The sequence below is a fragment of the Ictalurus punctatus genome, chromosome 13 (assembly GCF_001660625.3).
Source record: "Ictalurus punctatus breed USDA103 chromosome 13, Coco_2.0, whole genome shotgun sequence".
Lineage (NCBI taxonomy): Eukaryota > Metazoa > Chordata > Actinopteri > Siluriformes > Ictaluridae > Ictalurus > Ictalurus punctatus.
Genome location: NC_030428.2, coordinates 5612294 through 5629844, shown reverse-complemented (window position 1 = coordinate 5629844; position 17551 = coordinate 5612294).

Below are 17551 nucleotides of genomic sequence, written 5' to 3'. Positions count from 1 at the left end.
GTTGGCAGTGTGTTTTGGATCATTTTTTTTTTTTTTTTTTGCTGCATGATGAAGTTCCTCTCAGTTAGATTAGATGGATTTCTCTGTAAATTGGCAGGCAGAAGTTTCTGTAAACTTCTGAATTCATTCTGCTGCTACCATTATCAACGAAGATTATCAAGGCCATTCCAGAAGCATCCATGCATGCCCAAGCCATGACACTACCTACAGCGTGCTTGATCGATCAGCTTGTATGTTTTGGATCATGAGCAGATCCTTTCTTTCGCCACTCTTTGGCTTTTCCATCACTTTGGTTTGAGCAATCAATCTAACAGGGTACACCTGGGCAACAAGAAACATCTGTCAGTCACATGTTCCGGTATTTTCGACCACTTAAAAATGGGTGGGTTCAGACAAAAGGTGCCATGGTTTAAGTTGTTTAAGAAATGTAGATGTAATGAAAGCTGAAATTCTGATCTGTCATCTCATATTTATCTTTTGATCTCAAACCCAAATGTCCTCAGTATATAGCAAGAAAAATAAAATGGCCTTGCCATTCCAATACTTTCAGAGGGGGTTGTAGATTACCTGGGATTATTTCTACTGGCCAGTGTAGAAATTTAGGACAAATTTTGATACAGTGGATTTGGACGGAACTAAAATAATTACTTTGCCCCATCGCCTCATGTAAAACCAATCCAATCCATATAGGAATTCATCGAAATTTAAAAGAAAGGCATTTTCACATGACTAGTGAAGGAAGCGAACTCCATGCCTAACATTCAGCAAGTTAATGAGAACAGAACCAATGATATTTTTCAATTTAATGTACTTTAGTTGTTGATCAAGTTATCCGCATTGGTCCCACTTCTATTGTAGTAGAACCCGAACTCTAGAAATATGAGTAGTCATTCTCTCAAAAGAAAAGAAAGAAATTTAGGTTCAAGGAATAAGAACAACAACAGCAACAACCATCAAATTACTTTATACACAGCCTTGATTCGCTTCATGCTATATTGCAGAACAAACAGTGTTTCCCCCTCAAAATAATTACATTAAATTATGGAGCTGATATAATGATATGTGAAAATTTGCAGGGTATGGCTAGTGAATACAGTGTAATCTGATGTAAGACTCCTAATATTTTGTGAGTATTATTATTATGACTAAAAGGCATGTGAGATTAAAGTTGTAATTACTGATCAAAACCCCAGTGGGAATTAATAAGAGATCAGCGTTTGTTCCCACGAGGAAAAATGCCTTTCTAACAAAAAATGCAGCTTTTTAAAATGTATTTATTCTTTTTTTTTCTTTTATTGTGGTTACTGGCATTAAGGTTAGGTTTAGATTTAAGTCAATTATGTCAGTGGAAGGTCCTCATAAGGATAGTGCGTGTGTGTGTGTGTGTGTGCATGTACATACTGTATGGTTTCCCAAAGCATGTTAGCATGTTGAAAGCATTGAATGCTATGCTATAAATAGTTTGTTCTATGAAAATAAAATATTCCTACTGTCATCACACATATAGATATTACTGTCTCCATAACCCCCCGCCCCCCACGCCCCATGCACACCTGCAAAGACAATGGTAAAACAGTATCATTGCTTTTGGAGGAAGCTCCGAAACTTGTTAAAGTTCCTGGCACAATAAAAATGGGCACTGGCCTGATTGTAAATGCCTTGGTGCATTAAGAGATTGCTGATTTTGGCTTCAGAGGAACTGAGTGGGCAAACAGGCGGAAACCTAACTAGCAGGGAGCTCATGCTTGATTGAAGGCAGTTTAAAAAAAAAAAAAAAAGAAGTGGATAAACAGTCCTGTCTACTGTGCAGAGTTTGTGAGCAGCTCACATACACCAAAATTAAAAGAAGAAACATAGTCTTAAGAACAAACTCTGGTCAAAAACCTCCGAAACCATCATGAGAATTATAGAATTTACTCTACATTGAATCAGTGAAAGTAGTTTTAACTTTAAACGATGTTTTTTAGTTAAAATTAAAATGTTTCTCTAACAAAGTCGTTCATTTAGAACTTCATTCAGAATTCACACTGGAGTCAGTCCACACCGGTTGCGTCTGGTGAATTTCTGTACTGGCAGGAGAAAGCTCAACAGTGCACTTTCACATTGGTGGCTCCAGCATTCGATTATCAGTTGTAAGTGACTTTACATTTCTGGTGACAATTAATGAAACAAGACTTGGGCTGTGTCTGAGATCGCGTACTGTGACAGTATTTACTGCAATCAATGAAGTACGTTCTGCACGGCTGTTGAAACAGTACGTACTAATCAGTACGTGTGTCTGTAGTATGAATACAATCCCGGACATACTACATCCGCCATGTTGGCATTATCATGTGACCTTCAACGTCATCATAAACACAAAAATCTTAAAGGGGCCACCAGATTAAAGCAACCGCACTAATGGCAAAATGCACATCAGGAACGTTATCTGAATTAGTAATTTAATGTGGGCAGAGTTAACAGGCCGAGGTAAATTTATTGCTGTTAGCTTAGCCGGCTAAAACATGATGGAGAATACAAAAAAGTTTTCAAACGCTGTGATGACTGTTTACTTGTTTAAACCTTCAACAATTTAACAATTTATTCGGGTATTCTTAAACAAGTCCTGCTTAACCAAGGTTTAATACTTAAAAGCCGGCACGCTGTCTTCCAAATTTTTTTTTCTAAGCTTGTCTGCACCAGTCCTGTCGCATTATGGGATTTTTGACTCACATAGTGTCCATCGGTTACATACTGCAAAATCTCACAGGAAGCATACTACCCCTTGGCGTACTGCTTTTCACCTACTGTGTAGTAGGGTAGCATCCTTGATCTCTGGAAAGGCGCTATATAAAGTAAAACATATTATTTACATATTACATAGAATCAAGGGGATGACAATAAGGTGTGATTTAGCAGGCCCTCCCATGTTTCAAGAACATAAACTTGGGTCTTCAAAATCAAAGTTTTCACCACACAGGTTAATGGACATGTGCCATGCCTAAATCAACGTAGATTCCTGAGGACTTCAGAAAAAGAGTTATCGATGCTCACCAGGCTGGAAAAGGTTTAAAAAAATATTTCTAAAGAGTTTGGCCTCCACCAATCCACTGTGAGGCAGATGATGTACAAATGGAGGAAATTTAGACCAACTGTTACTCTCCCAAAGAATGGTCATCCAGCAAAAACATCACTCCAAGGGTGCAGCGAACAATATTACGAGAAGTCGCAAAGAACCCCAGAGTAACATCCAAAGACCTACAGGGCACTCTCGCAGTGAGCAATGTCAGTGTTCATGAGCCCACCATCAGGCAAACACTGAACAAGAACAGTGTCCATGGCAGGACAGGAAGGAGGAAGCCACTACTCTCCAAAGGAACACTGCTGCCTGTCTGACATTTGCTTAAGACCACATGAATAAGCCAGTAACCTACTGGAGGAATGTTCTGTGTACAGATGAATCCACAATATAACTTTTTTTGGTTTAAATGAAAATTGTTATGTTTGGTGAAAACAAACACTACATTCCAACATATGAATCGCATCCCTACAGTGAAGCATGGCGATGGCAGTATCATGGTTTGGAGCTTGCCATTACTGATGGACCTATGACTATGAATGTTATCAGCAATTCTGCAGGAGCATGTCAGGGGATCTGTCCCTAAACTGAAGCTTAATTGTAAGTGGGTCATGCAGCAAGACAATGACCCCAAGTACACAAGTAAGTCTACAAAGAAATGTTTAAAGCAGAAGAGATTTAACATTTTGGAATGGCTAAGTCAAAGTCCAGACCTTAATCCAATAGAAATGTTGTGGAAAGACTTAAAAAAGAGCAGTTCATGCAAGGAAGCCCACCAGCATCACTGAGTTGAAGCAGTTTTGTAAGCAGGACCGGGCCAAAATTCCTCCAACCTGTTGTGCAGGATTGATCACCAGTTACTGGAAACATTTGGTTGAAGTTATTGCCTCTCAAGGGGGTCACCCGTTGTTGAAAGCAAAGGTTCACATACTCGTTCCGACAAAGATATTTAATGTTAGATAAGTTTGGTCGATAAATATATCTAGTTTTAGCTATTTAGATGAAGATCTGTTCATATTGCAGGTCAAATTTCTGCAGAAATACAGAAAATTGTAAAGCGTTCAAAAACGTACTAGCGACACTGTATATAATACTACAAAGAAAGCAATATGAGTAATCTGTTCCAGATTGCTCTTTTTTTTTTTTTCTTTTGCTAAACTGTTATGAAGAAGGCACTCATGCAACAGAACGGATGTAAAACGAAAAAACACAAAAATAAGGAAGAGCTCACATTACTAAGTGCTGTTTGCTGTCGATCCCTCATTAGGCTACTAAGCCTGCCAGCTTCAATCATGGCATTTTTTCTAGATCACGTAAATAAAGCATATAAAAAGTGTAGTTATGATATTTCAATGGATTTCTATGGAGTTTATGCTTCAGTTGTGTGTGAGTAATTTACAAACAAATAGACAGGAAGCAACAGCAGTGTGATGCATGAGCTCGAAATTGAAACTTCACCGACGTGCCTCTGACACAGCCGGTATGGAAATGTTTTTTAAAATGGAATTGTACGAGGTCTTGATGCGATACATGACGCCAGGTGTCAGAAATGGCCTTTTGGAGAAGCAGTGAGGAGCTTGGCTAAGTGAGAACTTTAAAGGGGGCATATGATGATTTCTAATCTTTTCCTTCTCCTGTAGTGTGCAACGTATCTGTTAGTATGTGTGTAAGACCTGCAAAGTTACAAAGCCCATAGTCTCCCACAAAGGGATTCATTCTGTCTAACAGAGAACACTGCTCCAGACCTACCTAAAACACCTCGATCGAAGTCCAGATATTACTTCTGCAAATGTCTACATCACAATTTGAAATATCAGCATGATACCACCATAATTTAAAACATTGTAATTCATTAAATTTTTTAAACTGTATTTTATGTTGACACTTCAGGACATAAAGTTGTTACAGTGAAGAAGACAAATTAAACCGTTATAACTTTGTATCTGAAAAGTAAGATAGTTACACAATAAAAACTATCCACTGTGAAACGTTTTACTCAAGTCATGCAAAGTTGGTTCTGCTTGATCTGCTCGATCATCCGCATTTTCAGAATCTGACTCGGGCTTGAACTGATATAATAAAACCGACGACATTATTAACTGTGTTTATAATTGCTTTAGAAGCCGTGTAAACTAGAGCTCGTGATTATGGTAAGGGGCGTTACATTTCCAACACACACTTGAGGTTTTTGGCCAATCACAACGCAATGGGCCAGCTGGCCAATCAGAGCACCTTGGGCCTTTCGGAAGGAGGGGCTTTGGAGAGACCGGAACTCAATCAGAGCGTTTCAGACAGACTCGGAATAGAGGTACTGCAATAATGTACAGGGGTCATGACCCCTTTAAGAAAAGGCTCCTGGGTGAGAAAAGGACAAGGGTCTGCATAACATTATCATGAATATTGGAAATAATTTTATCATCATCCTTTGATGTTTTATCCTGGTCATGGTTCGTCCGGAGCTTATAACGCACACCCTGGGCACATCCTGATTGGGACGCCAGTCCATCAAGGGCAACACACACACACACACACACACACACACACACACACACACATATTTGTATTTAGGGTGGGTCAAGTTGGCATCTTGTAGGTGGAAAGAAACCCACATGGACACAGGGAGAACATCAGAGCCTATCACAGGAACACTTGGTGCAAGATGGGAATACACCCTGAATGGGACATCATTTCATAGCAGGGCATCACTCGAACCTGGAGAAAATGCACACAGAAAGGGAACGCATGTTTTAGTTTGATTTCTCTAGGTTCAGGTTTGTTAATAGCTTCTGTTGTTGGATTTCAGATCTCCCTTATAAACATTTAGTCAAATAGTTTAAATGTTAATTTCAATTATTATAAAACAAATATAGTTATTTCTATTAATTACGCATTAATACAATTAATTTCTAGACGTTTTACATTTTACCCAAGCATGTAATGATCGACAATTATTATTCTACCTGGAAATTATTTTGCCTTTTCTAGAAGGAAGCTGTAACGTAATGAGGGTTAGGTCGGATGCAATTGCGGTTAAGAGCTTTAATGAAGATTATAATATCCAGAGGGCAAGGTAAAAGACATAAACAAAGGCTCAGTGGTTCGCACGTTCGCCTCACACCTCCAGGGTCGGGGATTCGATTCCCACCGTGGCCCTGTGTGTGCGGAGTTTGCATGTTCTCCCCGTGCTGCGAGGGTTTCCTCCGGGTACTCCGGTTTCCTCCCCCAGTCCAAAGACATGCATGGTAGGCTGACTGGCATGGCTAAAGTGTCCGTAGTGTATGAATGGGTGTGTGAATGTGTATGTGAGTGTGCCCTGCGATGGATTGGCACCCTGTCCAGGGTGTACCCCGCCTTCTGCCCGATGCTCCCTGGGATAGGCTCCAGGTTCCCCGTGACCCTGAAGAGGATAAGTGGTATAGAAGGTTGATGGATGGATGGACAAAACAAAGGAACGGCTTGGTAATATACAAAGACTATGGCAACTGGAAATACCTACAGAAGCAAAATGATCAAGCAATGCAATTGAAGTTTGAAAAGAGTAAACAAGTCTAGAAAGAGGGTTAATTATCTTTGTTTTACAATTATTTTATAATATGAAATATTAGATATATTTGCCTATATTGAAATGATATAGCTATAGTTTTATTTATATATTTTGAAAGTCACTACTTTTATTTGTGCACTTTTGCAATGCTTCTTTCATGATCTTTTCCCAAATCATCCACTCATGAACTTCCTGGAAAGGTACAGGAGATGCTCGATTTCCCACAATGCTGGTAATCCATGCTACTGTTTATCATATCTTTAAAGCAAAATGTGCCTTCCTCATGCTCTTCATTTACTGACAGACCGAGTGCATCAGCTAAACCAGTACACGGATGAACTAAATGAAAACTACCAATTAACAGCTGTGTTTATTCCAGTACACCTGATCAGGGAGTTGCTAAGCCAAGAACACACTGTTAAACTCTGTTAGAACATGTGACTCATCTGTTGCGTACAAAACAGGCACAGTTAGAGCACCCTGCCCACAGTTCCAGTTAAGGGTGGAGAAGAAAGGCGAGAGAGGGTTGGGAGATCGAACCCTCCTTTAGAGTGAACAGAAGCCACAGACTCACTGACAGGGCCGTGCTTTCCTATTTAAAGCAGCACCGAAAAATTGGTTATTTGACTTTGTCAGACATGTGTTTGTCTTTCCTGCTTGGAACACTCGCATGTCTGCTACTCTGTGTCAGAAAATAAGATCTTTTTCCAAGAACACAAAGTAAACACAAATAAAAGAACTAGAGTAGACACAAAACTCAAATGAGAAAAACACTTTTTCAATTGTATTTGTATGAAGCCTTGCTAGACAATCTGAAGAGTGTATGCATTCAGTTCTCCAAAGGTAAACAACACCTACCTTAAACCTGTACAACCAAAAAGCTGACAGTAAAGCTACTATTTTTTTGGTTTGTGATTGCTCAGTGGTTAAGGATCTGTTCATCTCGCAAGACTTCTTGCGGTTTGGTACAATTTGTAAGTGAACTTTCTCTGGAAGAGGTTATTTGACAGACATTACATATGACGAACCACAGACCTGTTTACAAACATACCAGATTTACTCATCAATAACTGCTTCAAACAAAACCGTTTGATAACTAGATTAAATTGCAACTTTGGAGATTCTGAAGCTTCTGGCCTGAAAGTGGCCTATGGGCAGAGCTTCTGAATCTGAAACTAAGGATCTATGGCATAGAATTGTGACTGGAAAGAGTTGATAGGAGTGAGCCTACAGTTGGAGGAATAACAGTGCCACTGGTTTCTCCTACAATAGAGTGGGGTTTGGGAAATAAACGTCATTCATTTTGATTTTGAGTTTGATTGTTAGAAGGAACGTGTAAACCTCTTTTCACCATACATAAGCAAGGTAACTAAAAAAAAAAAAAAAAACTTCACACACCAAACATATCTTCATTGATGGTCTACATGTGGGGTGAAAAGATGCTTGTGTAAACTATTTTTTTTTTTTTTTTTTGCGAAACTACTCCTTTAGCCCACACAGAAAGCGTGTTTGTGTGTGTGTGTGTGTGTAAAGCAAGACCTTTCCACTGCAGTCAGCAGCACCTGGACCATCTTAAGTGAGTGCAAGATCTCCAGTCATACCCAGTTTCTCTTTATACTACGAAGGTTTTCACTGCAGCAAAGCTCGAGATCACTCTGTTTGGTCTGCTGATCAGGTTTATAAGGGTCGATGAATCATAGAGGATGCATTACCTACATATGATCAGCTTTGTAGAGTAGGCATGTTTTCCAAAATTAAGCAAAAATAAAACATTAAAAATGGCTGGCTTTTACAACCAAACAATTGGACAAACTACATATAGTTCCCGTAACAAAAATCATTCTCGTTAAGCCTTTTTCTCTTAGTCTTAGTTCTCAGGAACACTATTGTTGCATTTGGTATAAATATAAGGTTACATACATATAAAATCACCTTATTATCCATCACCATGACAAAAAAAAACAAAAAACAAAAAAACAAAGGGATTTCAACACAAAAAAGTTACAGATGGTTTCTGTTTACAGGCATAAGTAAAACATAAGCAGTTAAAAATACCATCATACACAGTCAGGCTGATAAAATGTCTCATGCAAGGGAGGAAACACCCCCAAACCCACTGTAAAATATGGTGAGGGATCATTCAATTTTGGGGGCTGGTTTGCGGCTTGTAGTCCAGGGGCTCGTGAAGATTGGTGGCATTGTGAATTCTGCTAAGTAGTATTTTAATGCAAAATATGGTTGCCATTTCCTTCAGGTTAATACTTGACTGAAGGTTGACCTTTCAACAAGACAATGACCCTAAATATGGATCTAATCAACACGAATCCAGTGTTTTTGTGTATGTGTCTCTGGATTTATACTCTATTGATATGTTATGTGTGGAGGAGGGTTAACCTTATTAGACTTTACTGGAAGACATCCAGTCAAACGTTGGAGCGAGTGAGGGGAGTACAGCTGCATGGATGGTGCCTGTTTTAGCACATTAGTCTTGTGCTACTCTGCCCCTGAAGAAGATCTTAAATGCCTCTTGAGTAGTGTTTTTTTTTCCCTGTGTATATAGGGATATTTGCAAATCACTTGATCGTTATGCTGTTGAGGTTTAATTGGATTACATTATATTTGAGATGCAGCTCATGACAACAATCGCGATGCTGGCAGAATGTCTTAAAAAAAAAAAAGCTCGTCAGTTTGTTTAACGTTGCTATGTATGGAACTAATGAAGTTGCTCAACATTTTACAGTTCGACTTGTAAACCTGATGGATGGGGATGTTTTTTCTCTTTGTAACTTACACACGTACATAAAGTATGCAGACGATTGTGTGAACAATACTCTTCTCGTCGCCGCTATTTCCGCACACACACACGTGAAGTATAAACCAGCCTTTAACCATGTATAATCCAGGCTGAAATCGGTGTGTTAGTCTTAATCTAGTGGCAGTGAACAAAGTTGACGACTTTCAGAAAAAAGTTTGGATGCAGCTGGAAATAAAAACAATGGCGTTTTCAATTAGATGAACAGAGCCAAGTAGCCAAAGTGTTATACAGCTAATGTGTAAATGACAGTTGAAGTCGCTAACCTACCTTTGTTGTATTGGATTCAAATTCCAATGAAATTTACATGAAATTGCTACATGAGCCATTCCAAGTCTTTTGTTGGTTTGAGGCTCAAGATGAAAAGTGAGCTGAAAAATAATTTTTCATAGGTTCAGGAGGCCCCAACTTTTCATTATTACATTTTAAATAGAAATTTAACACCAGCGATCATGTTAACCTCTTTTCATTTTACAAATTGTTAGTTGAATCCACTTTTTTTTTTTTTTTATAGAATTGAGCTGTAATTTTATCATTATTTGATTAGTGGTAATGACTCTGGAAAACATCCAGCAAAAAGTTCAGAGCGCTGATCCTAGTTCTCAAACTACAGTCAAGCCCTTCTCCAATTAGAATCCACCTAGAGGTGAGAAACTGCTCATGTGTCTTTTCCATCCACTGTATCTCTTATATCTGATCTTAGGTTTTAATGTAATTACAAGCAGAGGGAATGTTCTACAGCTTGTTTCACTCTCCACTGTAATTGAACCCAAGAAGAACAAGGCAATTAGCTAATGAGTGGAGCAAGGTCTCATTCGCAGGGAAATGCCAAGGTTGAGATTGAAGAACATGATGTTTCGATTGTAACATTCTTGGAGCTAGAGATACCTTACTGTGTAAAGAAGGATCATCATTTGTTTAAATTGGCAAGCAATAGAGTCGGGCTGAGGACATCAGGCTCGGACGGACGTCCATCAAGTAACAAATCGGCTACCCTGCAGAGCCCTAGATATTAGTATCCATTCCTTTTCCATGTTTGAGAGAGACTGATCCCTTACTTGAGGTTTAGAATTAGATTGACCGTGGTTAAGGGTGGGTCAGTTGTGGCTAGGAATGGGCACTTATTCACGTTTCTCCCTCTGACAAATAACCTGAGCGCTTCAGACACGACTTCGACAAAACCGAGCAGCTTTAAAATAAGTAACAACCCGTGAAAATGCCAGCTTTGCCTAGCTTTAAACAAACAGAGTACATTACTCATGTCACATCTTGCCAGTAGTCCTCACCACTAATGTGTCCAGCCTTTCATGAGCATTTCATATTAAATCCTCCCAATAGAGACAGGTTACCAGAAAGCATTCTGCCAAGAGAGTTAGCCGAGTACAAATGTTTATTTAAAAAGTTATGTTCGCGTATTGATGTTCAATTTCATTTCTTTCCACCTCCTGCAATTGGCTCAGTTTTGACTGTCCATCACTGGTTAAAGTCTGCAAGGTACAGCCAGAGCTAGATTTATAAAGACCCTTGTGCCGTGACTCCGTCAGTGTATAGCCAGTTATGATAAGCAAGACACAACATTTGCCTGGCCAAGCATAATAAGACCCTGAACTGATTAGCGTCTGGATCAAAAAATATCACAATTACCTGACCTGAACACAAAACAATTAAGACCTAATATGTTCTTTTCCTCCTGTCTGATTTGCAATCCCTTTCTGAAACCCAAGTTTATATTTAATTACCCTGAAAAGGGAATTGGGTTTCATGCACAGAGAAACACTCTTCAATCCGTCCAATAAAATGTTTGACTTTGCTGTTTTTCTTCCTTTATTGCTTTCCATGTCTGATAGTTTAGCTTAGGAAGCTGGCAAACTAAACTGCAAAACTGAACACGATCAGTTATTGCACTGGGGTCAAGAAGTTCATCACAACTTTATCATTTATTAAAAGTAGGTAGGAGATAATGTGTGTGTTCGGAATTGTTCAGACTGTTGAAACCTTTAATCCAGTAATTAACCCAATATGAGTCAATATCATTTATACCACAACATTACTGAATGACTGATTCTGATTCATAAGAAGGTCTTGATGTCTTTTCTATAACAGCAGCTCTGACTGTAGTGTCGGGTGCAAGGCAAATCTCAGGTTTATATTAATGTGCTCCTTCCAATATATCGTTGTGCTAGAAACAGCATTTTCCGGTTTCTCGTAACAGAAACATTGGTAACATGACACGTTGCATTTCTTGTTATTGATGACCGGAACTGAATTGTTTCACAGACATTTAACAATATTAAACATAACTATAAAGGGATAAAAAGTAAGAATGACACATAATAAGTAAAAATGACACAAAATACTTGATGCATCATCCACATGCGTTTGAGTCTTGATAGGGCTATACTTTTGCGATAAACAGAGGAGTCTGGAGATACACTATAATATTAACAATTCCTAATGTTTATATAGCGCTTCACATTATATGGGCTTTATGTTGTAATCTCCTCAACCACCACTAGTGTGTAGCATCCACCTGGATGATGCGACTGCAGCCATAGTGCGCCAGAACGCCCACCACACACTAGTTATTAATGGAGAGGAGAGGAGAGTGATGCAGCCAATTCAGAAATAGAGATTATCTTGGGGCCATGATTAACCAATGGGGGCCAATTCTTAGGAGGTCTCCCATCCAGGTACAGGCTAGGCTCAAACCCACTTAGCTTCAGTGAGAAGCCAGGTGAGAGCTGCAGGGTGATACTACACTGCCGAAGGTCTGTGGACACCTAACCATAACACTCATATGTGCTTACTGAACGTCCCATTCCAGATTTAGTCCCGCTTTGCTGTTACAATAAGCTCCACTCATCTGGGAAGGCTTTCCACTAGATTCTGGAGTGTGGCTGGGGGGATTTGCCCATTCAGCCACAAGCGCATTCGTGAGGTCGGGCACTGATGTTGGAGGAGAAGACCTTATAATTCAGTTCTGAAGTGTGTTCAAAAGTACCAAATTAGCCCGTTTGTAATCATCACAGTTAGTGGCTTACTTCAGCTTACCGTAGATTTGTCAAGAGGCATGCAAAGAACAGGTCTCTGATCTTGCTGCCTCATAGATTTTTTCCTTTCTATAATCAGAGATCCTCTTGTGTACAACCTACTTTTGTAACATATATTTATGAGTTGTCTGGGGGTTTGGAATCTTGCCTCCTCCTTCATGCTCATTTTTATGGCCTTTATGTAAGTTTATATAAAGCTGTTTTCTGACAGCTACGGTTAACGGTGGAGAAAAATAAAGTTCACCTGGTATGACTTCAGTTAATGAAATAAGCCCACACCTACATATCTACATGCATACATATCTGGTGTGTTAGAATTTCAACGGACAGTTAGTTTTAGCTCTGCTCCCAAGGTCTTGGTCGTTGTACAGGGAAAGATATTCTCATGTTCTCGGCAGGGATGTTTATCCATACTGCTAATCGGATTCATTTGACAGGTGCGTTCTATGCATTCACAGTTATGGATATGCTCATATGTGTGTCCTGTGGATATGTGTTTATGTGTTTCCAAAGGGAGGGTGGCGGCAGTGGTTCAGGGTGGTCATAGTCCCTCTCCTTACCTTAGTCGTGTTGGAAAAGAAGGCTTCTTTCATTCAGGAGTGGTCTTATGCTCCTGGAGTCTGATAGTCTGGCTCCTTTTTTTATTTTTTATTTTTTTTTCTCTTTGGCCGGGAGTGGTCAGAACGAGTTGGTGGGATGGAGAGAGCTTTCTGAGCCCATACCTCCACTGTTTGGCTTACAGCCATGCACTGAGGGGGGCAAAGGATAGAGAGAGAGAGAGAAAGAGAGAGAGAGAGAGAGAAGCCGTGCTCCATAGTTCCGATCAAATTTTTAGTTCCTATTTCAGCTCCTAATCTCTCAATGAGCACTGGTGCTGGTGAACCCCCACCCATCCAATATGACACCTAATCTGCTCCTACATTACCATAACATTTTCACAAGTGCCCATCGCTGCGCAATAACAGTTCTAGATGAATTGAAGAAATGCCTCTTTATGAGGAGAGTGACACAAGCTATTAGTGTTCATTGCAGCTAGCTCTTTCTCTGTATATTTATACTACCCCCCCACCCCCCCACCCCCCCCCCAAAAAAAAAAAAAAAAAAAAAAAACAGTCAATTTGACCCTACAGTGTGTACAAATGTGTCTGTGTGTGAGAAAGTGAGAGACCAATCTATCTCTTAGGAATGTATCCATGTGGTAAACCTGTGTGCATGATGAATACATTAGGTATAGTTAAACCATCACGCTAGCATGCTCCTAGAGAGCCATCTACCACACCTTAATATTATGCCACTGTGGGTTCCAGGACCACACTGAGTTAACAATAATATCTTTTATTAAAACTGCCACAGCATCACAAATTCAGAGATATTGCCAGTGAAGCAGTCCCCTCTCATCCTTCTGGCTAGTGGGCAACATGTGGGCAGCATTTATTAGTAGCTAGCCCTTCAAACTCTTAAAGTGAGGTCTTAACAAGGCCGTTTCAGGTGATTTATTGCTAAACACTCTTTCTCTGCCACTCTGCAATCTGATATGAGCTAGAAAAAGACAGACCGCTTCTCTGTAGCCCAGTAAGGAACAAGAAACGGGTGTTTGTAAGTTTAAAAGGGGAGTACTGAGTTCAATTTTGGAGCAAACAGAACTAGGGCTGCAACTAACAATTATTTTGATAGTCGATTAATCTGTCAATTATTTCTTTGATTAATCGGTGGATTAAAAGGGCAATTTTTATTTTTTTGTCTTTTTTTGAAAAACATGTTATTTCACATTCTTCCCAATGTTGTCCTTCAAAGATTGTGCACGTTGAAGGCTATGACAAAGATATTAAATGTATCTCTGTGGGCTATGCTATACATTGTGCAAAGGATTTTTAAAAAAATAAATAAATGAACATTATATTTTGATGTTAAAATATATATAAATATATAAACATCTGATTGTCCACAAGCTTTAAAGCAGAAGTTAAATCACTATATTAAAATGCTATAAAAATAAGAAGAAGAAAAAAAAGCACAAACTGAGTGTTTAAACTAACTGGTAAGAGGTTGAATGCTGTGCAGTGACACACACATTCACTCATCTGAACACAATAACATGTTCCTTTATTCTGTAAATGTACAACACATCTTACATTTATATACAATGACACGTTATAACTCCATTACAGTTACTGCTCTCATAAACACACTTACTTTTGTTTCTAAATATCGCTAAATACAGCATCAAACAACATATTCGATCAAAATTAATATTTTAGTCAGAGTTATTGCGCTTCCTTTCTATCGCGCGCTGTGTGATTGGAGCGCATGCTGGGCCTCTCGCTCGTTCAGTGAAGTATAACGGAGACTCGCTCGCTGTCAGGACGAGACTTTATGTAAAATGTAAATACTGGCGTGAATTTCTTACGTTTATAGATGAGGATATAAAGGTTAAAATGTAATTTCTGCGCTGAAGAAAACATGTCTGGAACACATTAAACCGCACACGCTTCTGTCGCAGCATCTGACACGATGAGCCACGTTGATACACTTACGAGTTTGTGTGAAGCACTTAATATAAAACATTCTCATGTTTTGGACGACCTGGATCGTGCACTTTTCCCACAGCAGCAGCTCACTCTGTGACTGTTTTTCACGTGTTTTATGCATAGAAATTAGTTTTTCCGAATTGTGAAGTCACAGATCCAACTAATCGATAATGAAAATCATTGTTTAACAACTTTATTGATTAGTTGTTGCAGCCCTAAACAGAACTCTCCAGCCAGTGCTAGAACTAATGACAAAATTGGAACAATCTGCAGTCTGAACGGGGTGCATTTTTTCATGTTACACCCTTCATTGTCCAAACGGACAAATCCTAATGCTAATTCGTCCTACGGGACTCAGTATGTTGTTACGAGGCCCGTGTTTGTGGCAGTAGCGTAGCTAATGAGTTCAGCATGGGCATTCCTGGCATGGGTCAAAACAAAACTGTGCTGTTTTTTTTTTGTTTTGTTTTGTTTTTGTGTGTGTTTTGTTTGTGGGTGCAGCAGTTGAATTTGTTAATTGCTTTGGATAAAAGTGTCTGCTGAATGAATAAATGTAAATGTAAATGTGTGTGTTCCAAAGGCAGAGCTCTGAGAGTTATCTAATAGTATGCTATCGTAATGGAAAGTTTTTTTAAACATTTTTAATACAGGGGTTAATCTGTATTGAAAGAGTTTGGACAATGTTCCTGATGACACAACAATGAGTACAGCAAGGGACAGGTAAAGTGATTACATCTATAAGCTTTAAAATCTGCATTTGAGCTCCACACCTCACCTGACCAGAGAACTACAACACAGACCCTGTTTGTAAGTATGATTAAACCTGATACGTTTTAACTAGATCTTATACGAGTGTAAATGCAGGTCTGTGACCCCCATGTTACCATGCAGTTACAGAAGGAAAATAATAATAACAAAAAATAAATGCAGCAACCATCTTTTGCATTGAAGGAGGTACATCACAAATCAAGTGTAGTCAAGTGTAACAAATTGCATATGCATGATACAACAAACAGATTTCATGCTGGCTAATCAAGGAGCATTTGACAGGAATGTGACTATGCATGGTGAAACGATGCATTGTGATCCAGAAAATTGCCGACGTGCATCATGGGAATGTGCGATTCACATGGTGGGAATCAGCATTCTATTAATTATGCATCTAATGCAGTTGCGCTGTTTGAACACCAGAGGTCCCAAATCTGTGCAATTCATGGAGTTCAAATATAATGAGCATGCTCTGGGTATGATAGCTATGGATCTCCACGATCGACAAGCCATTATACTTAATATGGTTAGACGACAATATTATAAGAAAAAAAGAGCTAGCTTTCAAACGACACCAGCCCCGCACCACTGCGATCGAAAGAGCCCAAGAAAGAGCCTGCGGAACCAGAGTAATTTAGCTGACTTTGTTGCTCTATTCCCGTTTGAAATGACACCTCATGCGCCACTACGGATCTCATTATGTTTCAGTCGATTATTTTCTCCAGGTCAAAAAATGTGTTTATTCAATTGTTTTCAAATTTCCAATTCAAATTTTTGGGAGAATTTCTAAATGTATTTGCTTTTAAGATATGGTGGTCCATTTTGTTTACAATATTACATTTCGAAACTGTTAAACTGTTCCTAGCGTTTTGCATTTGAATTTTAGCTTTGTACAGACAAAAATATAAGTTGTTTTGCATTGTTTATGATTCAAATATAAAAAGGAATCATAATTATTTCAGTCACAATTTTCATTCCAATTTTCTTCGAAATATTCAGAGAATCAAACTGAATTGAATTGTGACCGGTGTGTATCATTACACCCCTATAATAAAACCGCCCGGTGTAAATGACGTCATGGACAGAGATCAAATGAAAGACCTACAGAACGCAAAACCTTGCAAAAACCTTGCACAGAACTGCATGTACTATAAAATGCTCTTGTAAAATGTTTTCATCATTGTGTTCTTCAGGTACTGTGTGAATGAATAAATATTTTAACATATTCGCTAAAACATTTCAGCATAAATTCATTATTTTTCTATTAGCTTGAGTACTAGTGCTTAGGGGCGGCTGTGGCTCAGGTGGTAGAGCGGGTTGTCCACGAATCATAGGGTTGGGGGTTCAATTCTCGGCCCACGTGACTCCACATGCCGAAGTGTCCTTGGGTAAGACACTGAACACCAAGCTGCTCCTGATGGCAAGTTAGTGCCTTGCATGGCAGCTCTGCTACCATTGGTGTGTGTATGTGAATGGCTGAATGAGACACAGTGTAAAGTGCTTTGGATCAAAGTGCTATATAAGTGCACAATTTACCATTTGCTTCAGTTAGCCGTGATTATCTGGTGCAGTAGACCTGTTGGCATTTTTAGCTGGCACAGTGCAACTGATGCATGAAATGATATTCCAGGAATTAATGACCTTGTGCAACACATCACTACCCATGACTCAAATCAATGAGGAGATGTAAAATCATCCTAGGTGAGTTCCAGTAATTAGTTCTTTGCCCATAAAATGGAAATCTTAGCACATCATTTAAAAGCATGTGCCGAAACAATGTAACCACAATGG